Here is a 24,463-nt window from a genome sequence, read left to right as displayed (position 1 = left end):
GGAGCCGGGCTCCGTCCCATTCTGGGACTCCGCCATTTTCGGAGCCCCCCCCGCCCCCAACGCACCCACTCGGCCATCCGAAAATCAGCCTCTTTGTTTGTGGCAGACAATGGACTTTCCCTGGTTTCTGGCTCATAGGTTCACCAGGTGTCAGTACTTTCCAGAACAAGTCACCATTTCCAGAAGTGATGTGAAAACCATCAAAAACAAAACTTGAACTTCATGTAAATGGGTTGGATTCTCTCTTCAAATGGATCAATTCGGAAACTAAACATATCTTCATGTAAATGGGTTTATTCCCTAAAATAAATGTTTCAAGGCATTTCTAAAGTGATTCTCCTGCTATCATCATGTGGGACCACAGTTCTGGCAGATAGAAGGAACACTTTTCTACTTTCCCCGAACCTTCAAAACCAAGGAAAAGAAATGAACAATTGAAAAAAGCACTGCGGGAACAAAAGTTTTCGTGTCATATTATCTGTGCCTCATACATCACAAATATAAATGTCCTTTCCCCTTTCTCCCACACATATGTTAATAGATGTTGGTGATTGAATCATTAATCATAGAAAGGCTGAAATAAATGCAAAGGATTATTTGACAGTTGGGGGGAAAACCTTTTAATGAATAATCTTACACAATTATTACTAATAACTGATATTTTTCAACTGCATTGAGACGATGCCCGAACATTATCTAATCGGCACATTTGCAGCCAGTTGTTATCTCCTGAAAGAGCGGTTTGTAACCCTGAATGCCAGAGCTGCAAACTCCTCATGCAAGGGTTACCGCTCGGTTAGGTCTGGTTACTGCAGCAGTCAAGATGAACCTGTGCCATCGGTTCAATGGCAATGGATAGAGAGGAAGACAATATGCAGCTTATTTCCAGGTCTCAGTAGGGATCTGTTAGAAGGTGAATAAAAGCATCCTGACTGATTTGTCCTTATCTCTGCTTAGCACCCCTTTCTGGTGTCCCAGCTGAGACGAGGGAATGAAGTGCAAGGAATCACGTTTTATCACACTCTTCTGGGCAGGTTGGAAGAGGAAAAGTCAGGGAATAGATTGGTTATAAAGCTTCAGTGTCATATCCCAGGGCAGAAATCATCTCATATTCAATGAATGTTTGTGGGATAAGCAAGAACTCATATTTACCTTAACACAGCCTCAGGATGTCTCAAAAGTACTATCTTTACTGTCAATGATTTACTTTTGAAATGCAGTCACTATTTTTATGTAGGCAAAAATGACAGCCAATTTGCACACTGCAAGGCCCCACAAACAGCAAATGAGACAAATGACCAGTTCATCTGTTTTTGGTACTGAGGTGAAGAACATTGGCCAATTCACCAGGATTGACCAATCCCTGCTCTTCTTCAAATGCTACTTCTACCTGATTTAATACCTTATCCAAAAGACAATTTAACATCAAACAATTCAGCACTCCCACAGTACAGCACTGACGTAACAGCTTAAATCATGTGTTCAAGTACTGGAGTGAGACTTGAACCCACAATGATATGACTGATTGGAGAGGACCTACCAGCTAAGTCAAGCTGATAATTATAATTATAGTAGAACTAAAGAGAAGGAAGTTAACTTTAAAATGACAAAGAGGAGAGCAAATATTACATTGTTGCTTTTCAGAAATTCTAAGTATCTTTTTCTCACTATTTCCTCTCCTCCTGTCTTGAAGGGTTTTATTCCTTGCTGGGCTACAGTTCTGCGGGTGCTGAACACCCTCCTGTACTTTGTCCAAGTGACCAATATTCTTCTGTGTGTGTGTGAAAGAGAGTGTGTGTAGGTGTGTGTCGTTTGATGGTGAGTGGCATCAAGCTATTTGACTGCTGAGGCAACACAGCTGATCCCAATGCTTGCCTCAACTAACGCCCACACATGTGCATTTTCCACTGGGAGTCACTGGATAGTAACCAGGAGCAGGAATGCTGGATGATTTCTCATTCCTTATCCCAGGGCTCGGAAGTCAATTGTAGCACCTCCACTCCTTGGCTTTAGGTCAGCTAACTCAGCACAGACCTGGGCCAAAACTAAGAGCTCCTGGTCTGTAGACTTCAGCCACAATACTGACAAGGTTTCTGTGCATCAAGGAAGACGGTGTAGTTGTTTTTAATCAAGAAAGACACATAATCACTAACTCTCCTTGTTCATTTTACAGCCGCAAAAAAAAAAGTCTTATTTTTTTGTAACAAGTGGGTATAGTATTCTTAACAGTATTTTTTTTAACCCCTTAAGATATGGGTTCAGATTCAGTTCAGCCCATCAGGTAATCTTCTGTCAGCTGTAAGAATCTTATGTGAAATGCACATGGGAGTCTCAACATAGTTGCTGGCAAGCATGAGTGCACAGAACGATACTGTTCACGGTGTGAGCCATTAATTGGCACTGAATCAACAATGTCGCTACGAGAGGCCTTAAGAATTCTGCGAGACAGAGATGTCAGATTGGTGCAGTAGCGAGCGTTCCTAAGAAGCTGGGATTAAGTCAGAGCTGATATGTTAAACCTGAGTGTTTGGTGATGCTGCTCGATAGATAATTGCACACAGGGATCAGAGAATCATTGTTATCTTGCAGCCTTAGCTCCAACCTGTGCTCCCAGCCAGTGCGGCTCCCAATTGGGAGCACAGAATCACACTTTTGGTGTAAAAGGTCGCAAAATACTCTGCTCCCCTGATCAGATCCATCGCTTTAATGATGTCAAAAAACTTCACTAGAAATGTGAAAGAAAAAGTCTGCTGAGAACTCCACTTTTGCTGATGGAAGCCATTTCATGGCAGCTGATGAAAGACCAATGGAAATTCACACACCTTGTCTGTTAATACCAGGCTTTGAAAACGGCCTCTGAAAGTCGAATGGAGTTCCTTTTTGAACTGGGATTTTAGGCTGCAGATCAATAAGACTCTTTCATCCTTGAGGCAATCGTTATGCCCCAAACCCTACAACGGGAAGGCAAAGGTAACTTCACTTGTTGGATCGCCAAGTTACAAAGTAAAAAGATCCTCTGCCTTGGGATTATAATGGCTCTGTAGCATGAACAGTGCCTTTGTTTTTGTCAGGTTTCTGGCTTTGAGTCCAAATAATTGCACAGCAGTAGCTGTAGATCTGATCTCAGTCCTGATCTCTCTATATTGCCAGGAAATAACGAGTGCTGCATTTCCAAGGAATACAGTAATTGCCTCAGCACAACAACAACAACTTGCATTTATATATTGCCCTTAACATAGTAAAACATCCCAAGATGCTTCACAGGAGCGTTATCAGACAGAAATATGACACCCAGCCACATAAAAAGATATTAGGGCAGACAAAGAGGTAGGTTTTAAGGAGCGTCTTAAAGAAGAAGAGAGAGGTAGATCCTGGGAGGGAGGGGAACAATCAAGAGCAAGGGAGGTAGTCGATCGGGAGGGGGCCGAGAAGGGGCCAGCAATGGTCTGCGGAACTGTTGTGGAGTCGGGAGGAGCACTCCTGCTCCTCCTTTAGGGACCACAAATAAACATGGTTGTCCTGAACACACGAGGCCCAGCGCTGGATGTGTTCAGGGCAGCCCGATTTTGGAAAGGGGGCCTGAGACAGGCGTGTGACCCCCCTATTTGCGTGTACAACGGACCTAATGCCTGTTTCAGGTGCAAGCCCTGAACGCCTATACTGGAGCCTTTACCAATATGGCGGGTGGCGCACTTCCAGCGTGAAATGTGTGCACGCACATCGCCCGCCATTTTGGTCGCTTGGGTGCCTGTTTCACACCTGCAAAACGGGTACAGCATCAACAAATTTTTAGGCCAGCGTGACTGTAATATTACTGTGCTTTGATCATTGCCACATCATCCGAGCTGATTATTATTGGTGATAGAAGCACAGCCCTGTCTAGCTTCAAACCAGAAAATCTTTCTATAATATTTCAGATCAGCCGATAGATTGTAAATTTAAAGTAGGATTCCGTTAGCTATATTCTGTAGACAATTCGTCTTGTCTTTGTGTGGGGGAAGTAAAGTGATGTATACAGACTTGTTCTAGAGATAGTTGTTGGTACCAGAAATGAAGGGCAATCAGTCTCCAAGTCAATGACTTATTCTTACAAGTTAATTGCATCTGCAATTACTTCAGGTTTTTGAAATACTAAATAGGATTGTGTTTGCTTTCCCACATCGGTGCCAAGCTTTTAGTGTGAGGATAACCAAGCTATTTGATACGCATGTCAGCCAGTCTAGGAAATATAGGTCAGAGTGATTGATCTTGTAATTAAGCAGAGAAAGAAGAGCACTGCTCAGTCTATCTACCTATAAGTTAAAATTGATTACTAATAAATTGCTTGCCTAGGGTAAATATTCATTTGATCTGGAGTGGCAAAGGCTTGTGTGGAGCAGTTTAAGTATGCTGGCATTGTCTATTCTGCAGATCTCAGTTCCCCTGCTTCAACCATATGTTTCCATGTAGCAATAATAAAACAGGACTTCTTGAAGCAAAGAAGTCCCCACATTATGATTGTCAAAGACTCCGTTAGTTTGGAAAGGATGCTAACTTTCACAATTTTGAAACATTTTAAAAGTGGTGCATAAGTTAAGCATTTATTTGCTGATTATTCTGCTGTACATTCTTGCATCTGTATAACTAAATATGCTGTACATAAATGAGGCTGTGGCCTCAGTGATATGGTTTGGCAGCTAAATTGTCTTTTGGAAAGCATAAGCATACAAGGTGAGCACCGATACAGCCTCCTGTGAGAAATATCTCGGTGGTGGTGAAACTTATAACCAATAACCCGGGAGAGAATTAATTGGCACTTGGAAAAGTATGGGTTAATAAATAAAGTCAGCGTGGATTTGTTAAAGGAAAATCGTGTTTGACCAACTCGATTGAGTTCTTTGATGAAGTAACGGAGAGGGTTGATGAGGGTAGTGCGGTTGATGTTGTGTATATGGACTTTCAAAAGGTATGTGATAAAGTACCACATAATAGGCTTATTAGCAAATTAAAGCTCATGAGATTAAAGGGACAGTGGCAGCATGAATACAAAATTGGCTAAGTGACAGAAAGCAGAGAGTAGTGGTGAACGGTTGTTTTGCAGACTGGAAGGAATTATACAGTGGTGTTTTCCCCAGGGGTCAGTATTAGGACCACTGCTCTTTTTGATATATATTAATGACCTGGACTTCGGTATAGATGGTATAATTTCAAAGTTTACAGATGACACGAAACTCGGAAATGTAGTAAACAACGTGGAGGATAGTAACAGACTTCAGGAGGACATAGATAGACTGGTGAAATGGGCAGATGCAAGGCAGATGCAATTTAACGCAGAGAAGTGTGAAGTGATGCATTTTGGTAGGAAGAATGAGGAGAGGTAATATAAACTAAATGGTACAATTTTAAAGGGGGTGCAGGAACAGAGAGACCTGGGGGTTCACATGCACAAATCTTTGAAGGTGGCAGGACAAGTTGAGAAGGCTGTTAAAAAAGCATATGGGATCCTGGGCTTTATTGATAGAGGAATAGAGTACAAAAGCAAGGAAGTAATGCTAAACCTTTCTAAAACACTGGTTGGGCCTCATCTGGAGTATTGTGTTCAATTCTGGGCACCACACTTTAGGAAGGATGTCAAGAGAGGGTGCAGAAGACATTTACTAGAATTGTACCAGGGATGAGGGACTTCAATTATGTGGAGAGACTGGAGAAGCTGGGGTTGTTCTCCTCAGAGCACAGAAGGTTAAGAGGAGATTTCATAGAGGTGTTCAAAATCATGAACAGTTTTGACAGAGTAAATAAGGAGAAACTGTTTCCAGTGGCAGAAGGGTCAGTAACCAGAGGACACAGATTTAAGGTGATTGACAGAAGAGCCAGAAGCGACATGAGGAAACATTTTTTTTAACGCAGTGAGTTGTTATGATCTGGAACGCACTGCCTGAAAGGGCGGTGGAAGCAGATTCAATAGTAACTTTCAAGAGGGAATTGGATAAATACTTGAAGGGAAAAAAGTTACAGGGTTACGGGGAAAGAACAGGGGAATGAGACTAATTGGATAGCTCTTTCAAAGAGCCAGCACAGGCACGATGAGCCTCCTCCTGTGCTGTTCCTACTATGATACGATGCTATGAAAAAGGGTTATTGTTCTCCTGTTGCAGGCTGCTCCCATTTACAGCACGTACAAGGGTGTAAGATTCAGATTATAGAAGATGGGATCCACTACAGAAATTGCACTTTGCTGTGACCATGAATAAAGAGAGTTCATAGCCTGATTGTAATATTATTATCCCATATTTACCACCGATTTTGGCATATCATAATATCATAGTAGGTATAGCACAGGAGGAGGCCATTCGGCCCATTGTGCCACCCTCCCTCCTTTCTTTCCTTTCCTATCTTTCCTGAATACCTTGTGGCCAGGAACATGAAGTACTTAATCCTTCCCTTCATTGAGCCAGGTCTCTGTTATTGCCACTATATCATAGTCCCATTTGGCGACTTGAGCCTGCAGCTCACCAACCTTATTTACCACTCTACGTGCATTTACGCATTTGCACTCTGAACTCATCTTAGACTGCCTCGCATTTGCCCCCTGTCTGAACCCTCCTATTTCTGAACTCTTCTTTACTCTAGTGCTATTTGTCCCTCCCAGTCCTCTGTGCACCTTGTTTCTCCTCTCTAATGTTTCAACCATGCCCCTGCCAAATTAGTTTAAACCCTCCCGCACAGCACAAGTTAACCTCCCCAAGAGGTCATTGGTCCCAGCGATATTATCGCTGTCTGTACAGCATCTATTCTCAAACTAGACGTCAAAGCTAATTGAGGCAGTGGGTTATGATGGTCCTTTCGTGAGGGCAGCAGATCCTTGGCTCTCAAGGGCGGCACAGTGAGTTATGAAGGACTTGGACTTAAGTGAGAGAGAAACTTCAAACTCACTTTCAACAGTAACTTTCAAAAGGGAATTGGATATGTACTTGAGAAAGAAAAATTTGCAAGATTATGGGGAAAGCGCAGGGGAGTGGGACTAATTAGACAGTTCTTACCAGCACAGCACAGGAACAAAGGCTGAATGGCCTCCTTCTGTGCTGTATGATTCTATGACTCATCCTGACTGGTGAACTGAACTTAGGTGCACAGTTTCCTGGGACAGCTTAAAAGCCTCATTAAGCTTTATTGCAGTGTGCTGCATACCACTGGAGACCACTGTGTGTTATTTTGAGCAAGTGAATCATTATTTTGTGAATGTGAAAGGTGCACTGTGGACAGCAAAATTATTACTTAGTCAATCTCCCACAGTGTTACACATGAGGAGTCCAAGACCAAGTGTGATTTTCAGGTAAAGTTTGGGGTTTGAGGACAGAGGATAATTGGACCAGAGCAGGCAGTTCTCATTCGAAAGTTGCAGATTCTGTCCTTATTTTTTATAATTCTATCACAAATATATATGTCCACATTTATAATAAAAACTGCCTATGCAAATTCGCAACATGGTGGCACTGCAACTCCTCTTTTGGAAGGAGGGTGTAATTACAATGTGACAAGTTTATATAGGTAGTTTCCATTATGAATGTAGGCACAATGATAATAATAATAATAACAACAACAACTTGCACAGCACCTTTAACATAGTAAAACGTCCCAAGGCACTTCACAGGAGCGTTATCAAACAAAATTTGTCATCGAGCCACATAAGGAATTCTTAATCGCCCTCTGAAATGGCCTAGCAAGCCACTCAGTTGTACAATCTCGCTACAAAAAGTCATAATAAGAATAAAACCGGATGGACCACCCGGCATCGGGCCACTAGGCACTGAACACAACAAAGGCAAACCAAGCCCAGTCGATCCTGCAAGGTCCTCCTTACTAACATCTGGGGACTTGTGCCAAAATTGGGAGAGCTGTCCCACAGGCTAGTCAAGCAAATGCCTGATATAGCCATACTCACAGAATCATATCTTTCAGCCAACGTTCCAGACTCTTCAGTCACCATCCCTGGGTATGTCCTGTCCCACCGGCAGGACAGACCCACCAGAGGTGGCGGTACAGTGATATACAGTCAGGAGTGAGTGGCCCTGGGAGTCCTCAACATTGACTCTGGACTCCATGAAATCTCATGGCATCAGGTCAAACATGGGCAAGGAAACCTCCTGCTGATTACCACCTACCGTCCTCCCTCAGCTGATGAATCAGTCCTCCTCCATGTTGAGCACCACTTGGAGTAAGCACTGAGGGTAGCAAGGGCACAGAATGTACTCTGGGTGGGGGACTTCAATGTCCATCACCAAGAGTGGCTCGGTAGCACCACAAATGACCGAGCTGGCCGAGTCCTGAAGGACATAGCTGCAGGTGGTGAGCGAACCAACACGAGGAAAAAAACGACTTGATCTCTTCCTCACCAATCTACCTGTCGCAGATGCATCTGTCCATGACAGTATTGGTAGGAGTGACCACCGCACAGTCCTCATGGAGACGAAGTCCCGACATTGCACTGAGGACACCATCCAACGTGTTGTATGGCACTACCACCGTGCTAAATGGGATAGATTCAGAACAGATCTAGCAGCTCAAAACTGGGCATCCATGAGGTGCTGTGGGCCATCAGCAGCAGCAGAATTGTATTCCAGCACAATCTGTAACCTCAGGGCCTGGCATATTCCTCACTCTATCATTACCAACAAGCCGGGGGATCAACCCTGGTTCAATGAGGAGTGTAGAAGAGCATGCCAGGAGCAGCACCAGGCGTACCTAAAAATGAGGTGCCAATCTGGTGAAGCTAAAACACAGGACTACATGCATGCTAAACAGTGGAAGCAACATGCTACAGACAGAGCTAAGCGATTCCACAACCAACGGATCAGATCAAAGCTCTGCAGTCCTGCCACATCCAGTCGTGAATGGTGGTGGACAATTAAACAACTAACGGGAGGAGGAGGCTCTGTAAACATCCTCATCCTCAATGATGGCGGAGTCCAGCACGTGAGTGCAAAAGACAAGGCTGAAGGATTTGCAACCATCTTCAGCCGGAAGTGCCGAGTGGATGATCCACCTCAGCCGCCTCCCGATATCCCCACCATCACAGAAACCAGTCTGCAGCCAATTCCTTCATTCCACGTGATATCAAGAAACGGCTGAGTGTACTGGATACAGCAAAGGCTATGGACCCCGACAACATCCCGGCAGTTGAGCTGAAGTCTTGTGCTCCAGAACTAGCCGCGCCTCTAGCCAAACTGTTCCAGTACAGCAACAACACTCGCATCTACCCGACAATGTGGAAAATTGCCCAGGTATGTCCTGACCATAAAAAGCAGGACAAATCCAATCCAGCCAATTACCATCCCATCAGTCTACTCTCAATCATCAGCTAAGTGATGGAAGGTGTCGTCGACAGTGCTATCAAGCGGCACTTACTCACCAATAACCTGCTCACCGATGCTCAGTTTCGGTTCCGCCAGGACCACTCGGCTCCAGACCTCATTACAGCCTTGGTCCAAACATGGACAAAAGAGCTGAATTCCAGAGGTGAGGTGAGAGTGACTGCCCTTGACATCAAGGCAGCATTTGACCGAGTGGGGCACCAAGGAGCCCGAGTAAAATTGAAGTCAATGGGAATCAGTGGGAAAACTCTCCAGTGGCTGGAGTCATACCTAGCACAAAGGAAGATGGTAGTGGTTGTTGGAGGCCAATCATCTCAGCACCAAGGCATTGCTGCAGGAGTTCCTCAGGGCAGTGTCTTAGGCCCAACAACCTTCAGCTGTTTCATCAATGACCTTCCCTCCATCATAAGGTCAGAAATGGGGATGTTCGCTGATGATTGCACAGTGTTCAGTTCCATTTGCAACCCCTCAGATAATGAAGCAGTCCGTGCCCGCATGCAGCAAGACCTGGACAACATCCAGGCTTGGGCTGATAAGTGGCAAGTAACATTCGCGCCAGACAAGTGCCAGGAAATGACCATCTCCAACAAGAGAGAGTCTAACCACCTCCCCTTGACATTCAACGGCATTACCATCGCCCAATCCCCCACCATCAACATCCTGGGGGTCACCATTGACCAGAAACTTAACTGATCCAGCCATATAAATTCTGTGGCTAGAGAGCAGGTCAGAGGTTGTGTATTTTGCGGTGACTGACTTACCTCCTGACTCCCCAAAGCCTTTCCACCATCTACAAGGCACAAGTCAGGAGTGTGATGGAATACTCTCCACTTGCCTGGATGAGTGCAGCTCCAACAACACTCAAGAAGCTTGACACCATCCAAGACAAAGCAACCTGCTTGATTGGCACCCCATCCACCACCCTAAACATTCACTCCCTTCTCCACCGGCACACTATGGCTGCAGTGTGTACCATCCACAGGATGCATGGCAGCCACTCGCCAAGGCTTCTTCGACAACACCTCTCAACCCGCGACCTCTACCACCTAGAAGGACAGGGGCAGCAGGCACATGGGAACACCACCACCTGCACGTTCCCCTCCAAGTCACACACCATCACGACTTGGAAATATATCGCCGTTCCTTCATTGTCGCTGGGTCAAAATCCTGGAACTCCCTTCCTAACAGCACTGTGGGAGAACCTTCACCACACGGACTGCAGCAGTTCAAGATAGTGGCTCACCACTACCTTCTCAAGGGCAATTATGGATGGGCAATAAATGCTGGCCTTGCCAGCGACGCCCACATCCCATGAACGAATGAAAAAAAAAACTGTATTAGGACAGGTGGCCAAAAATTTAGTCAAAGAGGTAGGTTTTAAGGTGCGACTTAAAGGAGGAGATTGATGTAGGGAGACAGAGAGGTTTAGGGAGGAAATTCCCGAGCTTTGGGCCTAGGCAGCTGAAGGCACAGCTGAAGGCACAGCTGCCAATGGTGGAGCAATTAAAATCGAGGATGCGCAAGATGGAAGTATTGGAGGAGCGCAGAGATCTCGGAGGGTTGTAGGGCTGGAGGAGGTTACAGAGATTGGGGGTGGGGGGGGCGAGGCCTTGGAGAGATTTGAAAACAGTCCCACACAGGAATTTGTATTGGAAAAAGTTGACAAGAAGTACATGCAGAGGCAAGATTTTAATATATTGCTAGTAATTCTCCTGTGCCACTGCACATAATACATTGAAAGATTTTTTTTGCAATGTCGTTTTGCAAGGCATACTGAATTATCCCCGATTTTCATCGCTCCGCCATTGGCGGCCATGCTTTCAGCTGCCCTCCCTAAACCTCTCCGTATTTCTCTCTCCTCTTTTAAGACACCACTTAAATCCTCTTTGACCCAGCTTTTGGTCACCTGTCCTAATATCTCTTTATGTGGCTCAGTGTCAAATTTTGTTTGATAACGCTCCTGTGAAGCACCTTGGGACGTTTTACTACATTAAAGGTGCTACATAAATGTGAGTAGTTGTTGTTGTTGTTGTTGTTGTTTGCATTGTGGGTGGCCCTGTGATCTGGCAGTACTGAAATCTTTCAGAATCTGCCCTTTAGTGTCATCTTGAAGTACTCCTAGGTCAGGTTGACATGGATTAGTTGTTGAGTAGAGGTACTCCTACTTTGCCCAAACTCCAGACTGTGACATTTTTATTTTCCTACATTAACCATTTCTGAGGACTTCCCAAGGGAGATGGCCAATTAGTGTCACTTCAGTGACAAAGTACCAGCAATTTTGTGCTATAGGCGCATGAACATTGGGATCTGAATTAAGGCTACCCAATATGTCATATTCAATGCTATAATATTAAACTTAATATCATATGGATCATGTGTCAGTCAGCGACTACAACTCCCAGTAGTCAAGTTGAGGATCTTTGTCAATAAAACATCTAGAGTGAGTGGAGCAGGGACAGCAGAGAGTCAGAAGGAAAGGAAGACCATTTATGTAGTGCCTTTCGTAACCTCAGGAGGTCCTAAAGCACTTTATAGCCAATTAAATATTTTGAAGTGTAGTCACTGTTGTAATGTAGGAAATGCAGCAACCAATTTGTGCAGAGCAAGGTCCCACAAACAGCAATGAGATAAAAGACCAGATAATCTGTTTTACTGATGTTGGTTGAGGGATAAATATTGGTCAGGACACCAGGAGAACTCCCCTGGTCTTCTTGGAATCGTGCCATGGGATCTTTTACTTCCACCTGAGAGGGCAGATGGGGCCTTGGTTTAATGTCTCATACTAAAGATGGTACCTCTGACAGTGCACTACTCCCTCAGTACTGCACTGAAGTGCCAGCCTAAATTATGTGCTCAAGTCTCTGGAGTGAGACTTCAACCTACAACCTTCTGACTCGAGGAGAGCTGCCAAAGCAGATACCTAACTAAAAGAACGGAGACAATGACAGAGAGAAAGAGACTTGATGAAAAGCACATGGTTGGGGGTGGGGGTGGAGAAGGGGAGAAGGATGAGGAGACGGTAACTGAAGCATCATCTGAAATGCTCATACAACAATGTTAAAGGCAATTAACATCATTAACTGTAGGAAGTAGTCAGAGATTGATTCCAGGGTATTCCAGTGCCCAGAAGATGCCACACACTCTCAAGTGACCCGATTGAAAAAGTAATATTTCAGGATGCACCAAAAAGATTAACTACAACTTTTTTTCTGCTTTCAAATGGAATTAACAAAAAAAAAATTGATTAACATAAAGATGGAAGATCCTTCTTGAGAAACCCCTGATATAGAAGTGGTGTATGTTGTGGTACTGAGCTATGCACACCAGAAAAGTTGCAGTTTGACCTCCTGGACTGTACTGAGTATGGCAATCTCAGCTGGGGTGGTGATTGGCCTCCGCACCCTTGGATTTGGGTAGGGGAGACAAACAGTCAGGCTTCCTGCCTCGGACCTCCATCCCGTCTGGAGGTGTGCACGTGGCGGCCCGGTCAGGACAGGATCAGACTGGGTTTTAATGGTCCACAAGGCTTAATTGCACGGCTGACAATCACAGTCCAGATCGAGCATAAAGAATGGCCACTTTGATGTGCCACGAGGAACTGTATTCTGGCATAAGTCCAGCAGGAGTCGCCATCTTCAGGAGGGCGAAGAAAACTGGAGTAGGAATTAGATTAAAAAGAATGAGCAGGAAAAACTCCCCGTAGCATACAAAAGAAGAGTTTCCATTCCAGACCATTTCAGTATGTATGTATATTTTGCTCTCAAATTCATTATTCTAGTATGCATTATGCAGCTGAGTTGCAATAATTTCAAGGCGAGGTTTGAAAAAGCCATTTATGGAATGTTTGCTATGAATTATGCACACGTTTAAAATGTTATAAAGGCAACATAACCCAGTGTAGTGTACAGTCAAAGAGAAGGATTATGGAAACAGCAATTTGATGGTTGTTTCCAGAACTCGAGGAGACAAGTTAGCCTTTTCAGAGCATGTAAACTCCTCCCTGAGGTATTTGCCTTTGAAATTTTATTCCTTAACCACATTTGAAGGAAGACTGAGATACAGTGCTATTTTCCAAGCGAGATGAGGTGCATGGTCTAGTAATTCAAGGCCTTCATCCATCAGACTCATCATCATACAAATCTCCCTGATTTACTTCGCGACGTTAAGCACAGCTGTTTGGGTAGGCAAGCATTCTACTGGCTTATTTCATCAGGCTCTCTTGATTCTTTGTCACTTCTACATTTATGTACAAACACTAATTACGGAAACTGAAAACAAGTACAGTGAGCTCTGGAGGTATTTCTTCTGCTTGCCCAGTCTTTCATCATCTTGTTCACTAGACTCCCTCCACTGTCCCTTCGCTAATCACACTGGGATCGATACAAGACTCGGTCACCCCACTGCCAGCTACTGTTCTGCACCTCCTACTACTGTTCAAAGAGTGCCATAGACAAAGGGTTGGAATTGTTCCCTCGGATTGGAAAATTGCCAATGTCACTCCATTATTTAACAAGGGTAGGAGAGACAAATAAGGAAATTATAGGCCTATTAGTCTAACATCTGTTGTGGGGAAATTACTAGAATCTGTTATTAGGGACACATGAACTGGGCACTTTCATAAATAGGAACTGATCAGAGAGAGCCAGCATGGATTTGTAAAGGGTAAGTCATGTCTAAGGAACCGTGTTGAGTTTTTTGAGGATGTTTCTAATGTGGTGGAAAAGGGAGTGTCTATGGATGTTATTTATATGGACTTCCAGAAGGCATTTCATAAGATTCCACACAAGAGACTGTTAACAAAAATGAGAGCGCATGGAATTGGAGGCAACCTATTAACAGGGGTAGGGAATTGATTAGGAGGTAGGAGACAGAGAGTAGGGATAATGGGTATGTTCTCAAATTGGCAGGATGTGACTAGTGGTGTTCTACAGGGATCTGTACTGGTGCCACAGCTTTTCAATATATTTATAAATGACTTAGATGAAGGAATAGAATGCTGTATATCTAAGTTTGCTGACGACACTAAGTTAGGTGGCACAGTAAGTAGTTTAGAGGAGAGCAGAAAGTTATAATGAAACATTGATAGATTAAGTGAGAGGGGAAAAACTGTGGCAGATGGAGTTCAATGTGGTGAAGTGTGAGGTAATCCACTTTGGATCTATGAAAGATAGATCAGGAAATTAGAGGAGCATGTAACAAAGGTAATGCAATAATCATGGGGGACTTTAATCTTCATATAGACTTGGCAAACCAAATTGGCGAAGTAGTTTGGAGGACGAGTTATGGAATGTATCTGAGACAATTTTCTAGAACAATATATTGAGGAACCAATTAGGGAACTGGCTGTTTTAAATCTAGTAATGAGACAGGATTAATTAGTAATCTTCTAATAAAGGATCCTCTGGGGAAGAGTGATCATAATATGATAGAATTTCATATTGAGTTTGAGAGTGATGTAGTTAAATCTGAAATTAAATTTAAACAAGGCCAAATATGTAGGTATGAGGGACGAGTTGGCTAAGGTAGATTGGGAAATTAGATTAAAAGATATGACAGTAGATAAACAATGGTGAATATTTCAAGAAATAATTCATAATTCCCAATGAATATATATACCCTTGAGGAATAAAAATGCCACAGGAAAAGTGATCCAGCTGTGGTTAACCTGAGAAGTTAAGGATAGTATTAGATTAATAGAAGAGGCTTACAATGTTGCCATAAAGAGTAGTAAGCCTGCGGATTGGGAGGGTTTTCGAAATTAGCAAAGGGTAATCAAGAAATTGATAAAGAGGGAGAAAATTGAATATGAGGGTAAACTAGCAAGAAATATAAAAACAGATTGTCGCAGCTTCTACAAGTATATGGAAAAGAGATTAGCGAAAGTAAACGTGGGTCCCTTAGAGGCAGAGACAGGAGAAATTATAATGGGGAATAAAGAAATGGTAGAAACGAGAGACAAATATTTTATATGTGACTTCACAGTAGAAGGCACAAAAAACATACCAGAAATAGTGGGGAACCAAGGGTCTAATGAGAGGGAGGAACTTAAAGTAATTAAGATTTGTAAAGAAAAAGTTTTAGAAAAATTAATGGGACTAAAAACCAACAAATCCCCTGGACCTGACTGGCCACATCCTAGGGTTTTAAAAGAGGTTGCTACAGAGATAGTGGGTGCATTGGTTTTAATCTTCCAGAATTCCCTAGATTCTAAAACAGTCCCTGTGGATTGGAAGGTAGTGAATGTAACCCCGCTGTTCAAGAAAGGAGGGAGAGAGAAAGCAGGGAACTATAGGCCAGTTAGCCTGCCATCAGTAGTAGGGAAAATGCTAGAATCTATTATTAAGGACATAGTAACAGGGCACTTACAATATACCATGATATGATTAGGCAGAGTCAACACTTTTTTATGAAAGGGAAATCGTGTTTGACAAATCTAATAGAGTTTTGTGAGGGTGTAACTAGCAGGGTAGATAAGAGGGAATCAGTGGATGTAGTATATTTGGATTTTCAAAAGGCATTCGATAAGGTGCCACGTAAGAGGTGGCTGCACACAATTAGGACTCATGGGATTGGGGGTAATATATTAGCATGGATTGAGGATTGATTAATGGACAGAAACAGAGAGTAGGAATAAACGGGTCATTTTCGAGTTGGCAGGTTGTAACTAGTGGGGTCAGTGCTTGGGCCTCAACTATTTACAATCTATATTAATGACTTAGATGAAGGGATCAAGTGTAATGTATCCAAGTTTACTGACGATACAAAGCTAGGTGGGAAAGTAAGCTGTGAGGAGGACGCAGGTTAAATGAATGGGCAAGAAGGTGGCGGATGTAAGGAAATGTAAGGTTATTCACTTTGGTAGGAAAAATAGAAAAACTGAATATTTTTTAAATGGTGAGAAACTATTAAATGTTGGTGTTCAGAGGGATTTGAGTGTCCTTGTACACAAAATACAGAAAGTTAACATGCAGGTATAGCAAGCAATTAGGAAGGCAAATGGTATGTTGGCCTTTATTGCAAGGGGGTTGGAGTACAAGAGTAAGGAAGTCTTGCTGCAATTGTACAGGGCTTTGTGAGACCACACCTGGAGTACTGTGTGCAGTTTTGGTCTCCTTACCCAATGAGTAATATATTTGCCTTAGAGTCGGTGCAACGAAGGCTCACTAGATTGATTCCTGGGATGAGAGGGTTGTCTTATGAGGAGAGATTGAGTAGGATAGACCTATACTCTCTGGAGTTCAGAAGAATGAGAGGTGATCTCATTGAAACACATAAGATTCTTAAAGGGCTTGACAAGGTAGATGCTGAGAGGCTGTTTCCCCTGGCTGGAGAGTCTAGAACTAGGAGACATAGTCTCAGGATAAGGGGTTGGACATTTAGGACTGAGATGAGGAATTTCTTCACTCAAAGGGTTGTGAATCTTTGGAATCCTTTACCCCAGAGCACTGTGGATGCCCAGATCTTTGAGTTTTTTTAAAACTGAGATTGATACATTTTTGGACTCTAAGGGAATCAAGGGAGATGGGGATCGAGCAGGAAAGTGGAGTTGAGGTCAAAGATCAGCCATGTACTTACTGAATGGTGGAGCAGGCTCGAGGGGCTGTATAGCCTACTCCTATTTCTTATGAACTTATTTTCATAGCAGAATATTTTCTAAATGGTGAAAAACTAGGAACTGTGAAAGAAGAGAGAGATTTAGGGGTCCAAGTACAGAAATCACTAAAAGCTACTGGACAGGTACAAAAAATAATTTAAAAGGCTAATGGAACGTTGGCCTTTATCTCAGGCAGGTTGGAATACAAAGGAAGTTATATTACAGTTATATAATGCTCTGATTAGACCCAATTTAGAGCACTGCATTCAGTTCTGGGCACTGCACCTCAGGAAGGACATATTGGCCTTCCATAGATGCAGCACATATTCACCAGAATGATACCAGGGCGAAGAGGGTTAAATTATGAGGACAGGTTGCACAGACTAGGCTTGTATACCCTGGAGTACAGAAGATTAAGGGGTGATCTAAATGAGGTGTTTAAGATGATTAAAGGTTATGATCGGGTAGATAGAGAGAAACTGCTTCCTCTGGTGAGGGAGTCTAGAACAAGGGGGCATAACCTTAAAATTAGCGTTAGGCCTTTCAGGGGTGATGTCCGGAAACACTTCTTCACACAAAGGGTTGTGGAAATTTGGAACTCTCTCCCCCAAAAAGCTATGATGTTTTTTTTTTGGTGGTTTGTATATTCGGTGGACTTGTAGGTAACACCTCTCTGTCTGCACACTGTGATTGCCTTGGCAACGGGCAGTTGGAAAGACTATCTGTAATCACCAGGTATTGTTCTGTGATTTATAAATGCGAAGATTTCATTTCCACAACATTCACCTGAGGATGGAGGAAGCCTCCGAAAGCTTGTGAATTTCAAATAAAATTGTTGGACTATAACTTGGTGTTGTAAAATTGTTTACAATCCCCAAAAAGCTAACAAGGCTGGTGGTCAATTGAAAATGTCAAAACTGAGATTGATAGATTTTTGTTAGGCAAGGGTATTAAGGGTTACGGAACCAAGGTGGGAAGATGGAGTTAGGACATAGATCAGCCATGATCTAACTGAAAGGTTCGAGGGGCTGAATGGCCTACTCCTGTTCCTATGTTCCTGTGAAACAGGATGCTCTTTAACCTCATGAGAATAAACTTTGTTTATGGCGTCCCCAATTTTATCTGGAATTATTCTCATCCCCTTTTCATTTGGTTTGGTTTTTCTGCTGTACAGGGAAACTTGATTTTTGCAGCAGCTCAAGGCCAATTTCTACAGCGACGCCAACCAAGGTCTGCAATATGAGAATGTAGATTCTGCAGCAAGTCTACCCAAAATTTGGGGACATCTCAGTTTCAATGTAATAAATATTTTTAAAATACTTGTGCTAAACTGGTAATCTTTGTTAAGGTGTCAGCCTTGGCTCAATTGGTAGCACTCTCACCTCTGTGTCAGATGGTTGTGGGTTCAAACCCCACTCCAAAGACTTGAGCACATAATCTAGGCTGACACCTCAGTGCAGTACTGAGGTGTTGAGACATGGGTTAGGGGAAGAAACAGTGTGAAGACTGATAGGGTCGAATAGCCACCCAATATCAGACAAGTCGAGACATGTCCTTGCCTAGCAATTGTGTAGATGCAAATGATGTCACTCGAGACCACATCTAATCGCGTTAACTGTTAAAATACCTTAAGCGCTTTTGAACTTACTACTTGGTGAAAGACAATCAGGGCCATCAAATCAAAGGGAAGTGGACAAAGACACAGTGATCTGTATAAGATCAAGCCCTGGAAAAATATACAAAAGTTAATTAGCTTTGAACTTGCTACTTGGTGAATGACAAACGGAAACAGCCAGTCTAGGAAACAAAGATGAATCAAGTACAGGGAAGTCACACTTCACTCTAGACAGGACACAGTAATCTGTGTGAGATTATGATGTGGAGATGCCGGTGATGGACTGGGGTTGACAATTGTAAACAATTTTACAACACCAAGTTATAGTCCAGCAATTTTATTTTAAATTCACAAGCTTTCGGAGGCTACCTCCTTCCTCAGGTGAACGATGTGGAAATGAAATCCTCGAAATGAAATCGCATTTATAATTCACAGAACAATGCTTGGTGATTACAGACAGTTTTTTCAACTGCCCGTTGCCAAGGCAATCAGTGTGCAGACAGACAGGTGTTACCTGCCAGGTCTCAGAATATACAAATCACCAAAAAAAACAACAAACAAAAAAAAAACAGAGATAGAGAGGTAAAAACATAGAAAAGACAGCAACTGACCTGAGTGCGGCTGAAGACAGTCCAGAATGTCACCCGAAAGCTTGTGAATTTAAAATAAAATTGCTGGACTATAACTTGGTGTTGTAAAATTGTTTACAAATGTGTGAGATTAAGCTTTGAAGGGAGAAATGTAACACATGGTTCAAGTGAACAAAGACACAACAATCTTTCTAAGGAAATGGCCGTTTTAAAGCCAGTTGTTTTTGAATAGTGTTTGAGTGTAACACAGACTCTCAGTCTATGTGTATTAGGTGGGTTTCGGTGGGTGCGTCCATTGTGTGTGGAAGGGGTAGCGTAAAGGAACCATGCTTTGACTGCCAGTGGTGTACAATAGTGAAGCTCCTGTCTCTACCGCACTGTATCCAGAGGCAGGCTGGAAGTAAAGAATGTATATTTACGTTTGATTGTATCCTGTTTGTTGAAACTGCTTTTAACAAAGGACAGACTTTCTTTTAATTGGAAGAAACCTACCGTATTCTGCTTACTGCAAGTATTTGTTAACATCGAAGATTACCACATTCATTAATATAAGGGAGTGATGCACTGTCGGAGGTGCCGTCTTTCGGATGAGACATTAAAAAACTGAGTCCCCATCTGTCCTCTCAGCTGGACGTAAAAGATTCCATGGCACTATTCAAAGAAGAGCAGGGGAGTTCTCCCCGGTGTCCTGGCCAACATTTATCCCTCAACCACTAAAACAGATTATCTGGTCAGTATCACATTGCTGTTTGTGGGACCTTGCTGTGTGCAAATTGGCTGCCACATTTCCCCACATAACAAAAGTAATTACATTTCAAAAGTACTTAATTGGCTGTAAAGCTTTGGGATATCCTGAAGTCCTGAAAGGTGCTGCATAAATGCAAGTTCTTTCTTTCTTTGGAAAAACTGTGCCTTTTAAACTGTTGAAAAGCGGTTCACTGTATTTAGAGCTTCAGCAAAGCCCTCTGATTAAGTAATTGGGGTTAGTACGGTTACATAACCACTTTGCATCTCATTGCTTACACACTTCAACTGCTTGCGTGAAATGTGCAGAGATTAACGAGGTGTATATCAATGGGGATCAGAGGATTGGTGTTGTCTAACACCACTGGCAATTGGAGAATCAGGTACTGGTTTCAACACAGTGACAATGATGAAAACTATTTGGGGAAGGAAAATAAGGGAAACAACGGCAGGAAGAAATTCCAGAACAGACCACAATGATCTCTGTGGCTACCCAACCACAGAGCACCCAATGTCGGACAAGTCGAGGCATGTCCTTGCCTAGCAATTGACTTCCCATTGTGTAGATGCAAATGATGTCACTCGAGACCACATCTAATCTCCGACATTGGGTGGCTATTCGACCCTATCAGTCTTCACACTGTTTTTTTGGCTGGGACTTTGGCTATACAACATCAGTTAGATGGCCTCATCCAAACTGACCTTCTGAAATTCCCATTTCATAGATTGGATAGTGGACTTCAAATGGAACAACTGAAATCCATGTACCTCCTTAAGAGGAACAACCTTGCATTTATACAGCATCTTTCATAGCTGCGGAATATCTAAAGGCAGTTCACAGCCAATTAATTACTTTTTGAAGTGCAGTCACTGTTATTAAGCAGGGTGACAAGGCACTCAACTTGCACATAGTAAGGTCCTACAAACAGCAGTGAGATGAATGATCAGTTAATCTGTTTTTGATGGTGTCAGTTGAGGGAAGAATGTTGGCCAAGTCACAGGGAGAACTCCCTGCTCTTCTTCAAAAAGTGCCGGGAAATCTTTGACATCCACCTGAGCAAGCACACAAGGGCCTGCGTCTAATGTCTCCTCCAAATGATGGCACTTTCAACAACGCAACAGTCTTTCAGTACTGCACTTAAATGTCAGCCTAGATTACATGCTCAAATCCGTACTAGTCTGTGAATCCACAAGCTTCTGACTCAAAGGTGAGGGTGGTACCAACTGAATGTAGCTCACACTAATCAAAGAATAAACAGCAAATGCATGCACATAGGTTCTGATATATACAACAGTGTCTGACTGGTCTTATACACCACAAGAGTAAAGATCCAGTGAGTTACATCTATTACTAAACTCCAGAGTATGCAACAGCCCAGAACACACTCCTAATCATCGAGCGGCTGATTTTCCTGGCCCCCCCCCTCTGCCCCGGCAGTGGACAGGAGCGGTGCAATTAAGGTGCGCTCTGCCTATCCAGGTCCAGGTGTACCAGAATTTTACAGCTGCAGTTGTATAACGCTTTTGTACAATAATATGCTGCCTTTGACAGATGTATAACACTCCTGTGTAATTTATATAATTATACCCTGTGTCTGACAGTTATACAACACTCCCATGTCTAATATGTTATCATACACAATGTCTGATATGTATAACATTCCTGTGTCTATTATATGTGCATGACATTATAGAATAACACACTCTGGCCATTGAGATTACACTGAAGGATAATAGGTACGAATTGTTAACACGTTTGTCAAAAATTCTTCTTTCTGCTAATTTAGTCGAGGCTTTGATCCATTTGCATAGACTAACTAAAACAGCAAAGAGGGGAACCTCAATCAAATGCATTAAGCATTCGCATTTATCCCATAGCATAATCTCAGGCCTCTTTTTTATGAAGGTATACTACACATATATATAAAACATACTGCATTTCATGAGGGTATATACAACTCCTATAGATATTAACACACTCTGTTTTGTTAGTATAGCACGCGAAGATATTATTAATACTGCAATACACTGTTTCATAAAGGCATACCACACCTGTAGGTAATAATACACTGTGCTTCAAATAGGTAATAACCCAGCATATGTTTTTTCTAATAGAAATAGATCTACTGCAGACAACATTATACAGAAGGTGGGTGACCAGTCTGCTTCCTTTGACAATAACCGTTAATAAGACAGGCAGTAAAGAGAATTCACAGCAATAGCTCAGCCTGGAAACCAGTAATGCAAATTAATGAGAGCGAATTCACTTCTCAGCGTGTCAAGGGCATTCTCTATTTATATGGCTGCATGTGTTGATTTCAGGGGAAACCCCCGGCCTCCCTCCCCTGCACAGCATCAGTGTCTTACAAATGGTTGGTTTTACCTTCCTCTTGTTGGTGGGGCAGACGTACAGGTAACTCAGCACAGTTTTGAGGCCCACTTTGTCATTGAGCTTTTCGTATGTCGTTCCGTAGTCAGTCGACCTGAAATTAAAATTTTTTAAAAATGAAATGGTTTCCATTCAGTCTGGTTCTAGTGTTTATGAAGCCTTTAGCCCTGACTTATGATATGTTTACTTACAAGAAAGTAATTTATAATGCGGAGCAATAACACAGGGTAATTCATATTCGCAATAATGTTCTAGTTCTCTGGAGCATTAACTGTTGTATAAAATATGCATTCTTAATGCTAATCTATTGCAGGGGGATGGCTGTTAATCAGTGCTGGAGTTTTTATGCGGCAGTTTGCTTTCCTATACAGCAAAGCAAAGTATAAAACATCCGATTCAGTCGCAGCAGTTCCTGCATAAAGAATTTAACTTTAATCAACAACAACTGCAGAATGATAGTCTGCCATTTGCCTAGTCACTTTTATCACTTCTCATTCAATGCAAAGACAGCCTATGTAATAAATTGCCATCGCTCTGTGATTCCCTCATTTCACAGCAACTTAATTAAGGTTTTTATAAAATTAACTGAAAGTCATTTGCTCTAAGCTGCGTTATCCCTTTTCCAATCGATTACTTGTTCTTTTCAGCCTAGCTTTATATGGATAAAGGAGTTTTGCTATTTTGTAACACAATCCCTCCTCACTCCTTCCCCTTTTGCTGCTTGTAACAGGGGGATAAAGTGATAGTGTGATTGGCGCACAATGGCATCATCACAACATTTTGTAGATGTAATGTTTTTTTTCTATAGTCCCTTTTTTGAAGTGAACTTTGTTCTAGTCAAGAAGAGAGACTTCAGTATAGGATAGTTGAATACTTTTCGCACCAGATGTCTGCGTCAAGCACTTGCAGGGTATAGCACAGGCCCCATCCACAGTAAAGTTTCCCCTTCTCTGCCTCACCCAATCTGCCTTAACCTCCAACCTCAAAATTGCACTCCCTATTCCCTACCACCTTTTTCCTCTCTGAATGAGTTGGACAATTTAGTGTAAATTGATGCTAAGTTCTGTGTAGTTATATTTTAGGATTTCACACTCACTAAGAATTAGGTTGAGAGCACCTCAGTCCAATTTCACTTAGAGTCCTTATTGAGAGATAGCAGATCTTTACATCAGCCTTCGAAAGATCCAGATACATGAGGTGGAAAGACAATGTGACTCACCACAAACCTGTTGCCCCAATACACCATTTTTGACTTACTTCTTCTACCCGGTAATAAGGAGCATTCTCTAAGCAATAGACTGTACTAATACCATAGAAAGAAAGAACTTGTATTTAGATACCACCTTTCACGCGTTTGCCTCTCCCTATCTCTGTAATCTCCTCCAACCCTACAAATTGGGCCAGGACCTACTCCGTTAATGGTAGGGCGTTGGGGAGAGTTATAGAACAAAGAGATCTAGGAGTACAGGTTCATAGCTCCTTGAAAGTGGTGTCACAGGTGGATAGGGTGGTGAAGAAGGCATTCAGCATGCTTGGTTTCATTGGTCAGAACTTTGAATACAGGAGTTGGGATGTCTTGTTGAAGTTGTACAAGACATTAGTTAGGCCACACTTGGAATACTGTGTACAGTTCTGGTCACCCTATTATAGAAAGGATATTATTAAACTGGAAAGAGTGCAGAAAAGATTTACCAGGATGCTACCGGGACTTGATGGTTTGACTTATAGGGAGAGGTTGGATAGACTGAGACTTTTTTCCCTGGAGAGTAGGAGGTTTAGGGGTGATCTTATAGAAGTCTATAAAGTAATGAGGGGCATAGATAAGGTAGATAGTCAAAATCTTTTCCCAAAGGTAGGGGAGTCTATAACGAGGGGGCATAGATTTAAGGTGAGAGGGGAGAGATACAAAAGGGTCCAGAGGGGCAATTTTTTCACTCAAAGGGTGGTGAGTGTCTGGAACGAGCTGCCAGAGGCAGTAGTAGAGACGGGTACAATTTTGTCTTTTAAAAAGCATTTGGACAGTTACATGGGTAAGATGGGTATAGAGGGATATGGGCCAAGTGCAGGCAACTGGGACGAGCTTAGTGGTATAAACTGGGTGACATGGACATGTTGGGCCGAAGGGCCTGTCTCCATGTTGTAAACTTCTATGATTCTAGCCCTCCGAGAATTCTGCGTTCT

At 42.7% G+C, this 24,463-nt stretch overlaps 1 protein-coding gene across 2 annotated transcripts in view; it reads right to left on the bottom strand.

Moving 5' to 3' along the window:
* Positions 1 to 24,463, bottom strand: part of LOC137339976 (VPS10 domain-containing receptor SorCS1-like) — a 462,228-nt gene that overhangs the window by 368,668 nt on the left and 69,097 nt on the right. For both annotated transcript variants that reach the window (XM_068002094.1, XM_068002095.1), the window contains exon 2: positions 22,277 to 22,376. The gene's annotated coding sequence lies outside the window, so the exon portion shown is untranslated. The remainder of the gene's footprint in view (positions 1 to 22,276; positions 22,377 to 24,463) is intronic.

The sequence above is a fragment of the Heptranchias perlo genome, chromosome 21 (genome assembly GCF_035084215.1).
Source record: "Heptranchias perlo isolate sHepPer1 chromosome 21, sHepPer1.hap1, whole genome shotgun sequence".
Classification (NCBI taxonomy): domain Eukaryota; kingdom Metazoa; phylum Chordata; class Chondrichthyes; order Hexanchiformes; family Hexanchidae; genus Heptranchias; species Heptranchias perlo.
The sequence above is the reverse complement of the archived record's forward strand: the minus strand, read 5'-3'. Positions and strand labels throughout refer to the sequence as shown.